Raw genomic sequence first — 16,997 nt, 5'->3', positions numbered from 1 at the left:
GGAAATCTGATATTTCTGATTTTACCAGAAATACTTCTCAGACTCTTCAAAGCCTGAAATTACATTAACTTTTCTTGCAGTTTAAGTAAATGCTAATTAGACCCAAGATCTTGATGTTCAATATTCAATATATAAAGTTTCTCAGTGGATCTTCTCTAATACCCAGTGAATTTATATCTTCATTGGTTAACAAACTACTACTACTCGAACTCATTTTTATAATGCCTTCCAATTTAGAAAGTACTTCCTCTTTGGTAATAGTGAAGCAACAGATACAAAAGCTAATAAACAATGCATATGGGTAGTTACACTATGAAAATATGGAATCAGTTGGCAGTTCTACATTGAGATCTAGAAGTAAATTAAGTAGCTAGAATTAAAAGATGAATATTCTGAAGTTAAATATATTTTCACCTCAACATTGTGGCTAAGCTTACTATGTCTTATTTAGGAATAGTTATTATTCACTGTGAAACGGGTGAACCAAAAACATCAATTAACTAGCTAGTGAGATGAAAATGTCATTACTCTTATTTATTATTATTTGAGTTTTGGCCACATTCTTACCATATCTCTGAACCACTTCTGATCTCTCCCCTCCCTCCTTATAATTTATAATCTGCTTTAATCAATTCGGTGTGGTTTATTGAAGATAAGAACGTTAGATCTTTTAAAGACCAAAGAGATTTTATTAGGAGATGATTACAGTATAAATAATAAGTCAAGAGTCTTACTAAAAATACCTATCTAGAGATGAGAAATTTTTTCAAAACTTATAAAAAATGTAATATATCTCAAGAAATATTTTAGAGTATTAAAAAAATATAATGAGGTTTCCAGAGATTCTAATTTTAAAAATTATGAAAATTTGAAGATCACATTGGGAGATTTTTAACTGAAAGAATATTTTTAAAATGCATCTTGAAAAAGTCTAATCATAAACCCAAATCCAGAAGAAACTGCACTATTTTTTGAAACTTTCAACCTTTGTTTTTACTGTAAAATTAATTGGATTTATCAGGGAGATAAAAAATATATTAACCAAAATATTAGTAAATTGAACTGAATCCAAATGATAGGTGTTTATAAGAATATTCTTCAAATCAAATGATGACCTTTAATCTTGGCCCCTACATTGTTCTTTTAGGACAATAATCGTACCTACTAGATAGGGCTGGTCATCACATAGTTTTTCCAGTATATAATCACTAAGTCTTTGCTAAGTAGTATTAGCAAAATACTTCTGCTAGAAAGCATTTTTTTATAATGCCTTCCAATTTACAAAATACTTCCTCTTACCTCCCTTCCTTATTCCTAGTAATATCTGTGTGAGATTGTAGGCAAGGTACTTCAATTTCTGCACTTAGAAACTGGGAATCAAGGTATTAGGTGATTCGACCAAGACTACAAATGTACTACGGATCCGCAGATGGAAAAGAAACATAGATAACCTGCCTTGGGTTTCCATGCTCTCTCCATCTTAATGCTTGCATCTTTGGTATCTCCTATTAGCTAAAGGTGCCCTGATGAGAATGTGACAGCTTTTCAGCATAATGAAACATAGTACTGAATGGAAAGTATTCTAATTCTAATTTATCTTCTAAAAATTGTCTACGAAAAAATATTCCCTTGTATATTACAGTCTTCTCTATTTGCTTCATGTTCTTCCACCCACAAGGTGTGTAACTATGGACAACTCTAGATATTATTCATTCATTCAGCAACTACTTAATGAGTGCCTACTGTTTGCCTGGTACTGTTCTTGATATTGAGGATGTAGCATCAGCAGTGAGAAAAAACAGACACAAATCCAGCTCCTATTTTAGTGTGGGGAGTAAATATCTAATAAAGATTAAAGTATAAGTATGAATTAAATTAAAATTTTAATTTATAGTAATTACTTTATAGTAAAGCAATTTTAATTGTAGTAATTTTTAAATTATGGTAAATTTCCTAATTATAGTAATTGCTATAGAAAGAAAAAAAAAAAAACAAGAGACATAGGGAGTAATAAAAAGCTGGGGAGTTGGGAGACATGAACGAAAATGGAGATAAGGGCCTGGAGGAGATCTTGGGAATGGAGTTCCTAGTAAAGCAGAGTTCTAATACTCCAAGGTAAAAATGTACATGGAGGGGTGAAGGAATGGCAAAAACTCTGGCTCAATAATAAATGAATGTCAGAAATAATGGAGAACCAGATGAAATGAGGCATTATGGGTCATTTGAAGAACTTTAGTGTTTAAGCGTAAAACAGAAGAAAAAAATTCATTTCCCAATCAATAGCTAGATAGACATATTTTTATACTGATTCAAAACTCTCAGGTAATGTTCCTCTATTCTTCCTCATTTCCTAAACTTTAAATAAGAAGGATAGGCAAGACGGCACAAACATAGTCCCAGTAAATGCTGAAATATAATTTAGTAGTGGCTTTAAATATGATAATTTAGAAACTGTGAAGTGTAAAAAGAATCTTGTTTCAGCTAAATGCATATTCCTTGGAGAATGAGCAGATGCCTAGCACCCATGATGAATTACACACTGTGGTAAACAATAAATAGAATGTCTTCATAGGAAAAGGTTCATATAGCGATGAAAGAGTACTAAAATTGAAGTCAAATAAGATGGCTTGACTACACATTCGAACACATGTGATTCTGGGCAAATCACCTTTTCTGAATCTCCATTCCTCCTATCTGTTTTGCCTCCCTTCGAAGACTGTCATGAAGATCAAATGAGACTATATGTTTATTTGTCTAAAAGCACTACAAATCACTGTAGCTCTAGAATAAATTATTATAAAGAATAGTAGTGATATAATTCAGAAATACTCAAATGACAAGAAAGTGAACTTATATGAGTAACTTAGAGTAATTGGTATTGTTTACTGCAGAGGATTTTTCCTATCTTCTAAATGAAGATATTGCCCAGAATTAGAATTCCATCCAATCTTGTTCTCCTCTTGTCTTACTCAGCTTACATATTTTCCCTGAGCTCCAGACCCATATTTAAACAAGAGTATTGAATATGTCCATAAGTGTATACACCTCAAAATTAATAATTTACCAAATAAAGTTTATCTTTCTACCACACTGCCACCCACCACGTGGTCCCTCTCTCAGTGAATAGAATTATCATCTAACCAATTTCTCAAGTTAAAAATTTAACAGTGTTCATGTACTCCTCCCTATCCCTCATAGTCATCATCCATTTTAAAGCATTGATTCTAGGGTCAATGCTGAATGACTGTAACCTTGGTAGAGCCAAGATTAATTTCATGGCTAGATTACTAGTCATGAGAGCCCAGCAATATCATTTAAGCTCTCTCTACTTCAGTTTTCTTATCTGTAAAATGGGTATTGGATGTACTGCTCCACAGGGTGCTTGTGAGGATTAAATACATAGGCGCACACACAGACACACACACACACACACACACATCTTAGTTGTGTACTAAGTGCTATATAATTGTATTATGTGTATTATTATCAAAACTTACAGAATGACCCACTGGCTCTGACTTTACTCTCATCACCCATTACCATTATCTCACTGCAGGCTTTCCTCATCTCCTACTTGATGACATTTTTCCCATCTTCTTCATAACTTTCACCACATCACAGTGGCAGATTGACTTGTCTGTCTCCCTTTCTGGACAATGTGCTTCTTAGTGCAGAGGCCATCTTTTACTCACTGTGGTATCCTTAAAGCCTAGTAATGAGTCTAGCACATGGTGACTACTTAATAGGTATTTGCTGGAAGGAAGAAGATGGGGGAAAAGGGAGGGAGAAAGAGAGGGGAAGGAAATAGAAAGGAAGGAGAGAGAAGGAAAGGAGGGAGGGAGGGAGAGAATGAACGAAAGGTAGATGAAAGGAAGAACGGAGACAGAAAAGAAAACAAAAGCAAGAGAGACAGTGACAGAGCAACGAGAAGGACTAGCCAGCTCTCTTTTCAACAGTTTCTTGCTCTTATGAAATCCCACACTTAAGAAACTCCTTCTATACTGCTAGGAGAGTTATTCTTAAAAGCAAAATGTTCACATTAAAATATCCACTAAGAAGCTTGGTTGACTCCTGAATAAAGAATAAAAAATAAAATTCAAAGCATGGAACTTCTGATTTTGAATTAGCTTTCCAAATTCAACCTCTGCTACCACTTCCCTACCCATATGTCCTATACTCTAGCCACCCTGTCTTGCCCTTCTCTAAGTCCATCAGAAATTTCATCCACTCATTGCTTTTTTCAGTCCCTGGATTGCTCACCCTCTTCTTTGCCTGGCAAACTTTTATTCATTCTGTACGTCCCAGCTCAGATATCTTTTACATGGTGAACTTTTTTTAGATTCCCATAAATTTAGGTTTTCTACAGAATTTCCTCCATGCTTCTGTCGTAACACATCTGGTTAAGTAGTTTATTTTTAAATATAATGATATAATAATATAGTCTGATGTTCCTTAAGATCAAGGATTGTGTCTTGTTTATTTCCATAACTTCTGACACACAGGGGCTCTCCATGGCTATTTCTTGAATGAATGAATGAATGAATGAATGAATGAAGGAATGAATGAAGGTACTGACCTTCTCCATTTTGTTTCTATGAAAAGCAGTGGTTCCCAAAACTCAGTCTTTAGACAAGGGTCATGTGATTCCAAAAGAATCACTGGACACGTGAATTTAAAAATCTTATCAGAGATTATGAATCAATAGATATTAAATGTAGCCCAGTAATCTGTATGTTAACAAGATCCTCAGGTAAGATCACTTGTGCCAGTTTTTCCCTGCACAAATACGTCTAGCTAAAGGGATGGGAGCAGAAATAGAGTTCAGGCACCTTTCTACATGCCAATTTTGTGTCTTGTAAGAGGAAGGAGAATAGATTCTAATATACAATAAATCACTGTGGACAACAGTGGGGACTTTTTAGGAGGATTCTGAATTTAATTAGAAATAAAGAATGTATTGGTCATATAAGCAATTAACCTGTAACAGTATACAAAAGCAATTTGTGGAGATCTTTTTCAAATATGTAGTTGGTCATCATTTTAGGATATTTTAAAACAACTGCTGGAAGATAGGATTTGAACAAGATGTCCTTATACATCCTTGCTTCCAATATACAACTAAATATTAATTCCAAGAAGTAATTGCATGTAATCTTTTGCTTAACACAATTCAGCTAAAATTCAGCTGTATCAGAACCCCAGAACTTGAATCATCACAAGGATTTTGAGTTTCAAAATGAAGGTAGTATGGGAATCTGTTTAAACATTAAGATCAATTAGTCTTTAAGGCTTCAAGTCAATTTCTCACAATAGGGTTTTCCTGTATACACATTTTAAATGGTTTATCAAATTACCACTCAGAATCTATAACAGAAAATCTGAGAAATCTTTGAAAATCTTCATGTATTTAGATACTTTTCATCTCTTTGATTGCATCAAGTGCTTCCATGCACCAATGCCTTTATACTTGTTACTCCTTCTATCTTCCCAGTTCACCCCTTCTCCCTTCTCCTGGCAACATTTCACTCATCCTTCAAACTCAGATGAAATATGCAGTCATTTAAAAACTATATTTAGCATTGCCTCATTGCTGTAATTTAACAAAATAAAAGCCGAGCTTTCAGAGAGAGAGAGAGAGAGAGAGAGAAAGCTGCTTAAAAAATTTAAGAGCTTAAATCCCCAGATCAATGACTTCTAAATTAATAAAATGTATTTTGCTAAAAAGGAAACACAGTGCCATAGAAATGAACACAAAGGCATTGTATGTAAACAATTACATCATCAATGTACAATAGTCAGTATAACTGCAAGTTCAATGTAAAAGCTAGAGTTTTGGAGCCCAGCAAGCTGTAGGATTAGCATCTAGGGCCTGACATTTATCAGTTGTGGGAGCTTAAACAACTCATATAATATCTCTCTGTTTTAGGTCTCTTGAAGTGAAAACAGTACTAATTTGACCTCATTTTGTATGGTATGAGGACTAAATTAAACAATGAATGTGAAAGGGTAGCCCTGGATGCAAAAATGGCTGAGAAATAGCCAATGGGAGATAGTTAACGTTATCCAGGAAGTGTCATGGTATCCAGACTTTTCCCGAACTAGAGGCAATCCATTTTCAGCTCATACTTCAATAATGAAGTTATTTCTCCCACCAAAAACAGTAATTTCCCAGTTAGAATGCAGAATAAAGAATGTTGATCAAGTGGAATACAGAGAGCACTAATGTCAGAGGTGCTATGAGGAAAACACAGAAGGCCATTTCTGAGTAACTAATGCTAGATCCTTATGCAGCATGGAGTGAAGAAAGCAAATTGTTCCTAATAATAAAATAAATAATGTTTCTAAAATGAACTTTCAGGAAATGCAGAGCCTAGCATTGCTTTGTAAATACATTTTAAAACAAAACCTGACTGGGCAGGGTGGCTTATACCTGTAATCTCAACACTTTGGGAGCCCAAGGAGGGCAGATCACCTGAGCTCACAAGTTCAAGACCAGTCAGGCCAACACGGTGAAACCATGTCTCTACTAAAACTACAAAAATTAGCCAGGCAAGGTGGCTGGCACCTGTAATCCCAGCTACTCAGGAGGCTGAGGCACAAGAATTCCTTGAACCCTAGAGGTGGAGGTTGCAGTGAGCCGAGATTGTGTCACTGCACTTCAGTCTGGGTGACAGAGTAAGACTCTGTCTCGAGAAAAACAACAACAGCAACAACAACCACAAAAAACAGCAACAACAACAACAATAACAATAACAATAAAACATGACTATCCCAGCACATGCACTCAACCAGTTAGTCAACATGCATTTACTTAACTCCCCACTTGGTATAGGGCTCTGTGACTACAATGGGAAAGATGCCCAGAGCCTGTGGCCGAGACCAGCCCAGGATGCACAGAAAAGGACTGGCAGAACCTGAGTAACAAGAGTAAAATACAAATATAAGCCTGATTATCTCTATCTTCTTTGTTTAACCAAATAAAACCACTTTAGTTAAGCATAGTTAGCCCTGTGGTGATGAAAGGGAACTTGAAATTAACATCAGGACAGTTTGATTATACATCATTTGCCTTTTAATTGTCTAGCAAGTTCTCACTAGTGTTGGTATAGTCTTTCTCAATACCTTTTTTCCGTTTTCACAAAATTCAAAAGTTTCCCCAATTATTGTTTTATATTCTCTCTGAATTAAATGCTCCTTACCTTTCCATTGCAGTAACATTTCTCGTATTCACAATAATTATATCAGCTAATCAATATACCGTTACAGAATATAGTCTGGGAAAGAAATGTTCATACCAGCCCATCTGTTAGGTTCTCAAAGCAATTTGTGAAAAAATAAAAAATAAAAAATTACCAAGGAATATCAATCAGGCTCATTCATTCATATCCTTCTACTCCTTTATTATTGTAGATCATATATTTTACCTGAATTCCCAGGTTTCTTAAGGTCAGATAAGTAATGTTTTAGCACTAAGCTTAAACATAGACTGTGTGTGATTGACTAAAGATTGAAAATATTTCTGCTAGAATCTAAGTCTGAAAAAAAGGGGAAATAAAACAATTTGGAAGTTGCCTGTACTGTGCCTGAACTCAGTAGAACACCATGACCCAGGGCACTGAAAGACAGAAATGTTTTAGGCAATTCCTGTTTTCGAAAAATCACAAGCCTATTTGGTTTGAAGCCATTGCTCCTCCAACCTTACTTCATACAAATAAATAACACAGAAAAATTGAAGATTGTAAAGTAGGTTTAGAAGAAGCCTCAAATGACTTTTGGTGGAATATTATGTACCCAAAACACAAGGGGTTTAAATTAGTACCTTAAAATGTTCCATTTACCACATATCACAGGAAGCAAGAGTCTGTTTTTGGGATTCTGTTCAGCTTCATTCCTCCAAATCTTCGACCTGCTGAACTGCTTGTTCCAGGTCATCAAACTCCTTAATAATTTAAACTCCCAAATTCAGACTGAGATAGGAAATGGCTGGCTACAGATTGCTGGCAGCTCATGTAGAAGAAAATATACTGCTCCACATAGAGTCACACGTACATGCATATATACCAACCATGCACAGACACAATTTCTTCTGAAACACAGAGGAAATCTATATTATCACAAAGATAAATATAAAGAGGAATTTTAATTGGTAAGCCAACATATGGTAACTATGCCAAAGCCTGAGTTAACTTTCAAATTTTAAATTCTTCACAGTGTTTCCCATATGAACCCAAGTCATTTTACCTCGCCTAGGATCTCTGGTTCACATATGGTCCTACAATTCTACTAGCTGTAGATAAAATGAAGTAGTCCTGACTTTCTCAATATGAACTCTAAAGAAAAGTCAGTTCCATAAGCTATTGTTATACAGAGAGAAAAGAGTCTCATGGTCAAACTGGGCACTACTTAGTTAAATAAAGCTGAATGAGTTTTTGTTTTTTGTTTGCTAACTAGCAGGTTTTCTCACAAATATTAATGTGCATTGTTCCTAAGATGTTAAATTGTGAATTGAGAAGTGGGTGCAGAGTCAACACTAAATGTGGCAACACTAAATGTGGCTTTTCCCAAAGGTGTTTGAACATCTCGTGGAGGTGTTACAAGCCACATATAATGAGAAACTGCTAAATATTTGCATTTATCAGCCCCCACCACACCAGTTTTTCCCTTCCAGTACCCTTTAACTAACTCCTCCCCACTCTCCTGGTTATTATTCCTCCCATAGCCCAATAAGCTCCAGGTGCCCTCACGCTGCCCGGGACCTCTTTAGTGACCGGAGGCTAATTTTCCTCCAAATGTAGGCAATTGTTCAATTTGATTCTCTCAATACTTTTTCTTTATTTATAACAATAACAAAAGCTAGGATTTTTTTGTAGTTTGCTATACATTAGGCATGGGATATGCCTTATATTGTTTCATATTTTTAAATTAAAAATGTTCATAATACAACATCTGACTCATCTGAGAGACTATATGTAACATGTATGTTAATTAAAATAATTCACCAAACAGATTAAGAATAATAGTATAATAAATACATTAGTGTCTACCTATGTTCCTCTCCTCTCCACTCCTCCTGCTACCACAGGTAACTGCTATAATAATTTTAAGATATATTTTTCCTTGATTTTTAAATTTTTCAAATATGTATTTGTCACTAAACAATATTTGTTTACTTTTGCTTATTTCTGAGATATATAAAAGTAGAATTGTACTCTATATAATCTTTAATGACTTGAATTTTTCCCTAATATTTTCTAAGATAGAGCCAAATTGTGTGTACAGCTGGAATTCATTCTTTTTTGTTGCTCTATAACATTCTATTTCATGAATATACCACAATTTATCTATTTTCCTGTTGGTGGACATTTAAAGTGTTTCTAACCATTTTACTATTACAAATAGTAACACTATGAATATTCTTGCATATGTACAACTCTAAGGGGGTCCATGTGAGAGGGTCGTGATCGATTGAGCAAGCAGGGGGTACGTGACAGAAGGCTGCATGCACCAGTAATCAGAACAGAACAGAACAGGACAGGGATTTTCACAGTACTTTTCCATACAATGTCTGTAATCTATAGATAACATAACCGGTTAGGTCAGGGGTCGATGTTTAACTACCAGGCCCAGGGTGCGGCACTAGGCTGTCTGCCTGTGGATTTCATCATAAAACAATATGAGGGGTGGTCTTCTCCCTTATTCCCCCTCTTGGAGACTCTCACTCATTTTATTAGTAGGAGTTCTCACCTTCATCCTCACTACCTATGTCTTCCTGCATGACAGATTGATAGTGATTCATGTGGTACACTTGTGCTGAAGTATTCTGGTGAACTAGAGTAGCAAGGAAACCTTTTACCATTTGAACGAGTACAGGTAGTAAACAAGGGATCAGTAAGCAGGTTCCTATTACTACTATAATTTCTATTACAAGAGTATTAAATCCTCCTAGCACTGGGAACCATTTTCAAACATGGCCTCAGGATCAAATCCGTGCCAAACTTGTATAGGCACATGTGCCAGTTTCATCATGTCTTTGACTATATCTTCGACCTGCCTCTGATCATTTATGTGCAGCAGCAGTCGGTAAGGTTAAATTTTCTACAGACCTTTTCTTCAGCTTCTAGCAAGTAGTTGAGAACCAATCTATTTTGATAGATAGCATTTATCATCTGAGTTTCTTGCCGGGCCAGAATAGTCAAGGCTCTGCCGGTCTTATTAGTGATTATTTCTAAGACAGCTTGTAACCATATGATTAGGTTGAGCATGTTAATGGGGGTTGGGTATCATCACAAGCCGTCTTGTGCCTAAGTAGCAGGCCTATAATATTGTATGATTCTCTCAGAGGGCTATTTATTATCTTTTCTATTACCTATGTCCATGTTTAGCTTTTCATGGGAAGCATAGACAGGGAAGCCAAGGAGTTCACCAGTAGGAAGAAAGACGGTTTAATAGTGCCAATAACACAACTACCTGCCCACTGGTCAGGTAATTTGGTGTAAGCTCTATGCCTACATATCCAGTATAATCCAGTGGGGGCTGTCCAGTCCCAGTGGGACTCCAGGTAGGTCCACATGGTTTGCAACTTTGGGAATTTACTAAATGGATTTTTCCTTAGTGTGGTTTGAACTCCACTAGGTGGTTGTTTTTGTAGTACTACTATACAGTTTTTGCCTAAGGCAGCTGAGTCTTCCCACAGGCAGGGTGAAGTCCTTCCCCACTCTTGCTATACAGTATTGTCTAATGATTAAGGTTTTTAGGACCTAGAAGTCATCAGGGTGATTTTTTGAGCCGGGAATTAATCAAGAACTGGGTCTGTAGGTACTAATTCTTGGGTTTCCCATGGCCATTGATCTCCTATTACAGTTCCTCTACATACATAACATGAAATGACATTGAGAGACTGGGCTACATGCTCACCTAATTGCAAAACCAAATTTATTTTTCTTCCTGGAATTTCTGGTACTGGCACGTTCAGTTTATCATAGAAGGTTTGAAATACTGGCTCAGGAGAGTGTTTATAAACTTCTCCTCAAACCACGGTATTTACTCGAGGATCCAGTCTGGCCCTATCGATTCCTAGGGTTACACGCTCCTCTTTATTCCAGTGAGGATCAAGGGGGTTGGTTATTACTAGTTCTAAGGGGTTACACTGACAACTAGTACAGGGAGGGCCACTTTTCCTTTTCTGAAGGTGGACAGGATCCTTTTTATTTTTTATCCAAGTAGCCTAAATGACACAAGACCAGTATTCACATACATTTTTAACGCAGTTCTAATTCATGACAAATGTACTTATTTTCTGCCATATGGCCTCTTTCCTGATTAAGAGAACCACATCCTATTCCTAACTTATTACTATTAATGACAGCACAGGTATCAAACTTCAAGGTGACTTGTTTGGGCACCTTTTGTTTGTTTGTTTGTTTTGGCTAACACTTTACTTGTATTATTTATGAGCCCTTAACCGTCCTCAGTCCTTAATCTTATTTTAAAAACTGTGGTCATGGGAGGCTCAGATGGGTCACAACACACATCAGGTTGGTCATTTTCTGGGTTACATACCTTGTAGAGAATAACATTATACAAACAAGCTCTTTTTAGAGTTCTAGTACACTTATAATAACCATAAAATAATAGGACCATAGCAACCTTTTTTCCTACCTCAGTGACTTGATGTATATAATGGGAACAGTTCTCAGTCTGAGGGAGGTCAGTAGAAGTCCTTACTGTAAAAGTCCAAATTTCAAGGAAAATGAGTTCCACGATGAGTTTTCTCATGCTTCAGCTGTGGGTGGACCAGTCAGCTTCTGGAGCAGGGCTTGTTGTCTACTTCAGAGTCACTTTGCAGGGGTTAATGAGGCTGCTGCTATCCACGTACAGCTCACAGTCTAGTGATATTTAAGGATGGTCTCCGAGGTTGGGCCCACTAGAATAAACTGAGTCCAATACCTCTACACAGTTATGTTCAACTGGGCTCTCTGATACTGGGAGCAAGGTGGTGGAGTTTAGCGTGTTGCAAACTTTAATGGTTATGCGGGGATGTTCACAGAGCAAGCTTTGGTATCTAGTTAGTCTAGCATTCATCAGCTATTGATGTCCTTTGGTATTTATTAAAGTCACCACAGCATGGGGGGAATTTATGTTTAGGTTTTGCCCAAGAGTTAGCTTATCTGCTCCTTGTGCTAACAGGGCTGTTGCTGCCAGGGCCCTTGGACATGGGGGCAAGCCTTTGGAAACCCTGTCTAGTTGTTTTCAGAGATAGGCCACTGGCCTTGGCCAGAGCCCCACAGTCTGGGTTAAAACTCCAACTGCCATTTTTTCTCTTTCTGACATATAGAGTGTAAAGTGTTTCATCAGGTCAGGTAGCCTCAGGGCTGGTGCCAACCTGAGTTTTTCTTTTAACTCATGAAAACTTCATTGCTGTTGGTTGTAATAGATGTAGTTTATCTAATCTACATTTTTATTAACTGTCATCTACTAAAATGTTGACTTAAATTCTGTAGCTATTTGATTTCAAGCTTTAAATTGATCTGGTATTCCTTGCAGGGCTCCAGTTGCATCTAAATAGATGTGAGAGTCAAAAGACCCATAAGGGGCTTCTCTCTGTTTACAATGTCTTATTTTTCCTTCCTCTGGTTGATGAAATGCCAGGGTGAAAGGGATAGCCAAATGGACTAAAGTACAAGTGCCACTCCTGTTATTTGGCAGAGTGCCTAGTAAAAGTCCACCACCATACCACCACACATCTGCTTGGGGATGAACAAGGGCTGACTGATTGATAAGCTCTTGAAAATTCTTAAGCTCATTGCATTCCTTCAGGTCTCCAAGGAATGCTAAGTTTCCTCCCTGTTGTGAGAGACATGAAGTGAACTTAGTGTTGGGAGACAGAACCTGGATGGCCCACCGCAGGGTGCCGGAGTTCGGGATATATCAGAGAGAGCTTGGCATGACTTATTACTCCAGGCTGTAGAATCCTGGAAAAGAGCTACCATGCAGCCTACGCCTGGTCAACTGGAGGACCACCTTAGTGGAAGGGGGACAATCTGGGCCTCTGGCCTGCCATGTGCACAAGCTTAACAATTGCTTTTGTTTAATGTGCAGATGGAATATTTGATCCATTTTAATCAGGCATTTGCATCTTGATATCCTGTCTTAATTGCTAAAGTTTGTTTTAAGTATTTAACTTCTATAATTCTCTAGTAAAATGAATGTATGTTTTTTAGGAAATTACAAAAACCAGTTGGGGCAGTCCATCCTTGCTCTTTAGTGGTCCACAGAATGTTGGACCAACTATGGCATGAAAGCTCTACATCAGGGGGCAAGACTCCTGGTTGGCACTGGGGTCTGTATTGAAATCTCCCCAGATTAAATGGTCCTAGTTTACTAATGCCCAGTCTGAGGAGAGTCAGGAGGGACAGAAGTACTTTTTTGAAGTAGAAAGTTGTCTTTGACTTGGCAAGTCCCTACAGGGTAGAACAAGGCAACCATTAAATGCAATAGTTTGAGGCAAAATTTACTTGGTTATGTTAATAACTAGATGGTCAGCAAGAGAACGAGGAAAGAAGAAATAGTAATAGAATAGATGAAAAGAGTTAAATTTTTCTTAGCTTTAGTTTGGTAGGGTTTTTCCCTTGGACTCTGGCCCACGACTCTGGAGGGGGTGGTGCTTTTTTGACTTGGGTGTGATGAGTCCATCATTTTTTGCTGTACCAACAGCAGTCTTGGTGGTTAGCAGCACAAGGTAGGGTCCCTCCCAGGCTGGCTCGAGTTTTTCTTCTTTCCAACCTTTGATGAGAATGTGATCTTCAGGCTGGTGCTGGTTTACCAGAAATTCTAGGGGTGGTACATGTGCTAAAAGACTTTTAGTTTTTGAGAGAAAGGAAAGTGGAAGATAAACCAAGTATATCATTTTTAAGAAACTGACATTTTGTTTTAAATGTGCGGCTTTGGCAGTGGACTTTATATTCCTTAGTGCCTTTTTACTGAGAAATTTCCTTTAGCATCTATTTTTATTAGTTTTTTAAACCAAAGAAAGCCAAATACCATTTCACATTTAACAATGCTTCCTGTATGATTTTTATACCAGATAAGCTAAATTTTACCCTTATATTAGTGTGTTATTAATGTTAAACCTAATTTTAATAAAACCTTGTAGACATATTTATCCAATTTTTAATGTCTCACCATAAGGTAAGATTTTATAGACTCTTTTTTAACATTTTATAATTTTTGCTAAAGAGCAGGTTGGTGCTTTAAGAAAAACCTGTTATGCGTTTATTTTAACGTCTAGTTTACAGAAAAATTGGATGATACCTCTTTAACTTTAGCCAACGCTTACACACAGAATTTTCTTTCCAATTAACATTTTAAAACTTGATTAAACTTGATTAAACCTTTAAAACAAAATATACATATTTTTAACCTTTTAATATAGGTAAAACTTTACATTCTTATGCCTCCTTATGATTCTTCTACCAAAAGCATATTTTACTTTCCTTATATACCTTGCACATAAACTGTTTCTTTAATAGCTTTATGTTTATGAGACCTAATTACTTTTAAATTATACAACATTTCTTGCATGAATTTCCTTTTATAACCTTTTTTTCTTAAAAAAAAACAGTTTAATTTACTTTAGACAAATAATTTACCATATAACATTCCTTTTCATATAAATTCTCCCTTTCTTTTCTAACAGCATAACCCCATACTTTAATATTTTTGAGTTAGTAAGCTACTTTTTGCGTTTTTGATTTAGGATAGTTCTGAATTGAACTAGTGAGGTGTGCTCAAAATGGGTTTCCTCTAAAAGTTATTTTTCTACTTTCTTCTGTTAGCAAAGCAGTTGCCGCTACAGGTTGAATGTATTTGGGTCATCCGTGGATTACTAAGTTAAGGATTTTTGATAGAAGGCTACAGGTTGTCAGTGGCCTCATTTGGCCCCTCTCTGCCCCAATTTCTCCATGACTCTCTCTCTCTTCTCTCTGCCTCTGTCTCTCTCTTTCCTCTCTCTCTCTCCTCTCTGTCTCTCTCTCTCTCTCCTCTCTGCCTCCCTCTCTCTTCTCTCTTTCTTTCTGCCTCTGCCAGCCGCTTATGCTGCAGTTCTCTCAGCCACTGTGGAGGGATATAAAACCAGCTGTAACCAAGCGTCTATGTACAGGAACTGGTCTGGGTGCCCTGGCTTTACAGGTTACCTTGTGCCATACCTTTGAAACAAGGGACCTGTCCAGGCTTCCTTCTGATGGCCAACCCACCTCTAATGCTGGCCAGTCTATTTTACATAAAGTTCTAAGTTTTCCTGGTGTCATAGTAACTGCATAGTCTCCTTTAAATCCCTTTTTGAAATTTTTCAACATAGTTCCTAGTGGGGTGGGCTTACTTTGTGCCTCACCCATGTTCCTTCGAGACAAAACACCATGCTCACACACCACACACACACACACACACCCCACAAAACAAAGAACAGTGAAAAGGGCACACACACACTTTTACAGTTTATGCCAAACCAGAATCAAAACCAAAATCGGAGTATCAAGAAATCCAAGCAAGGTCAAAACCAAAGTATCAAGCAATCCAAGTCAAGTCCAAAACAGAAACCAAAGTGCTGGTACAGGCACGTCATGGATGATCAGGCCAAGCTTCCACTCAAATGGAGTAGGCAAGTTCCCAAGACCAGTCTTACCAAGTTTCAGATGTCGGGACTCCAAGCGCCAGTTCCTTCCTGGTGTTCAGCCACTGCGTTGATCCTCCATGGGGGCCTGCTACACACTGCTCTGGCAAGGCTTCCAACCGGGGCAAATGCCTACCTGGGAGTGCTCTCAGGATCTGCCTGCTCAGGCTAGTCAAAGTGCCCCACAGGGATGTTCCATAAGGCAGGCTTAAGCTGCCTAAAGAGCTGCCTCCACCTTCCACCAATCACCTCGCTTCCCGGTCAGGGAACCAGAAATGTAGCAGGAAGAGCCGCAGACAACACCCCTCAGACACCAAGTTAAAGAAAGAAGGGTTTTATTTAGCTGGGAGCATCGGCAAGACTCTTTTCTCAAGAGCTGAACTGCCCGAGTGAGCAATTCCTGTCCCTTTTAAGGGTTCACAACTCTAAGGGGGTCGGCTTGACAGGGTCGTGATCAATTGAGCAAGCAGGCAGTACCTGACTGGAGGCTGCATGCACCGGTAATCAGAATGGAACAGAACAGGACAAGGATTTTTTACAATGCTTTTCCATACAATGTCTGGAATATATAGATAACATAACTGGTTAGGTCGAAGGTCGATCTTTAACTACCAGGCCCAGGGTGCGGCACTGAGCTGTCTGCCTGTGGATTTCATTTCTGCCTTTTAGTTTTTACTTCTTCTTTCTTTGGAGGCAGAAATAGGGCATAAGACAATATGAGGGGTGGTCTCCTCCCTTATTATCATTATATATTGATCCTCTCTTTGCCATTTAATTCTTTTTATCAGAGACGCAGTTTCATTTCATTTATGTTTACTATGGTCACTGATATATTTGGATTTGTTATACAGGTATTTGGATATATTTGTCACATCTTTTTTTATGTTTTTTTGCTCCTCAATTTCATTTTCATTGAATGCTTTTGGCTGTTATACACTTTTTCTTTTGTGGTTAATTATTCAGCATGTTTTTAAAATTATACTTTAAGTTCTAGGGTACATGTGCACAACATGCAGGTTGGTTACATAGGTATACATGTGCCAAGTTGGTTTGCTGTACCCATTAACTCATCATTTACATTAGGTATTAATTATTCAGTATCTTAAGACCTCAAGCAATAAAGGAACTCTAGAATCTTGTTATCCAAAGTGTAGTCTCACCTGGGAGCTCATTCGAAAGTACATTCTCAGCCCCACTAGACCAGCTGCCGAACCATCCAGCTGAAAAAGTATGGACTCTATCCAAAATTTGGTTTGGGTTGAGTCTGATGATGCCACAGGAACATGACCCCCAACCCCCCCACCACCACACACACACACATACAAAGAGG

The 16,997-nt window shown here is 37.6% G+C and overlaps 1 long non-coding RNA gene across 1 annotated transcript in view; it reads right to left on the bottom strand.

Moving 5' to 3' along the window:
* LOC144334598 (uncharacterized) overlaps positions 1–16,327 on the bottom strand; it is a 229,985-nt gene extending 213,658 nt beyond the window's left edge. The window contains exon 1 of the long non-coding RNA XR_013404560.1: positions 15,680–16,327. This is a non-coding gene — a long non-coding RNA (uncharacterized LOC144334598). The remainder of the gene's footprint in view (positions 1–15,679) is intronic.
* Between the last annotated feature and the right edge of the window lie 670 nt (positions 16,328–16,997).

This window comes from Macaca mulatta, chromosome 14 (assembly GCF_049350105.2).
Source record: "Macaca mulatta isolate MMU2019108-1 chromosome 14, T2T-MMU8v2.0, whole genome shotgun sequence".
Taxonomy (NCBI): domain Eukaryota; kingdom Metazoa; phylum Chordata; class Mammalia; order Primates; family Cercopithecidae; genus Macaca; species Macaca mulatta.
Note: the sequence above shows the minus strand (reverse complement) of the source record. Positions and strands in the feature narration are given on the sequence as shown.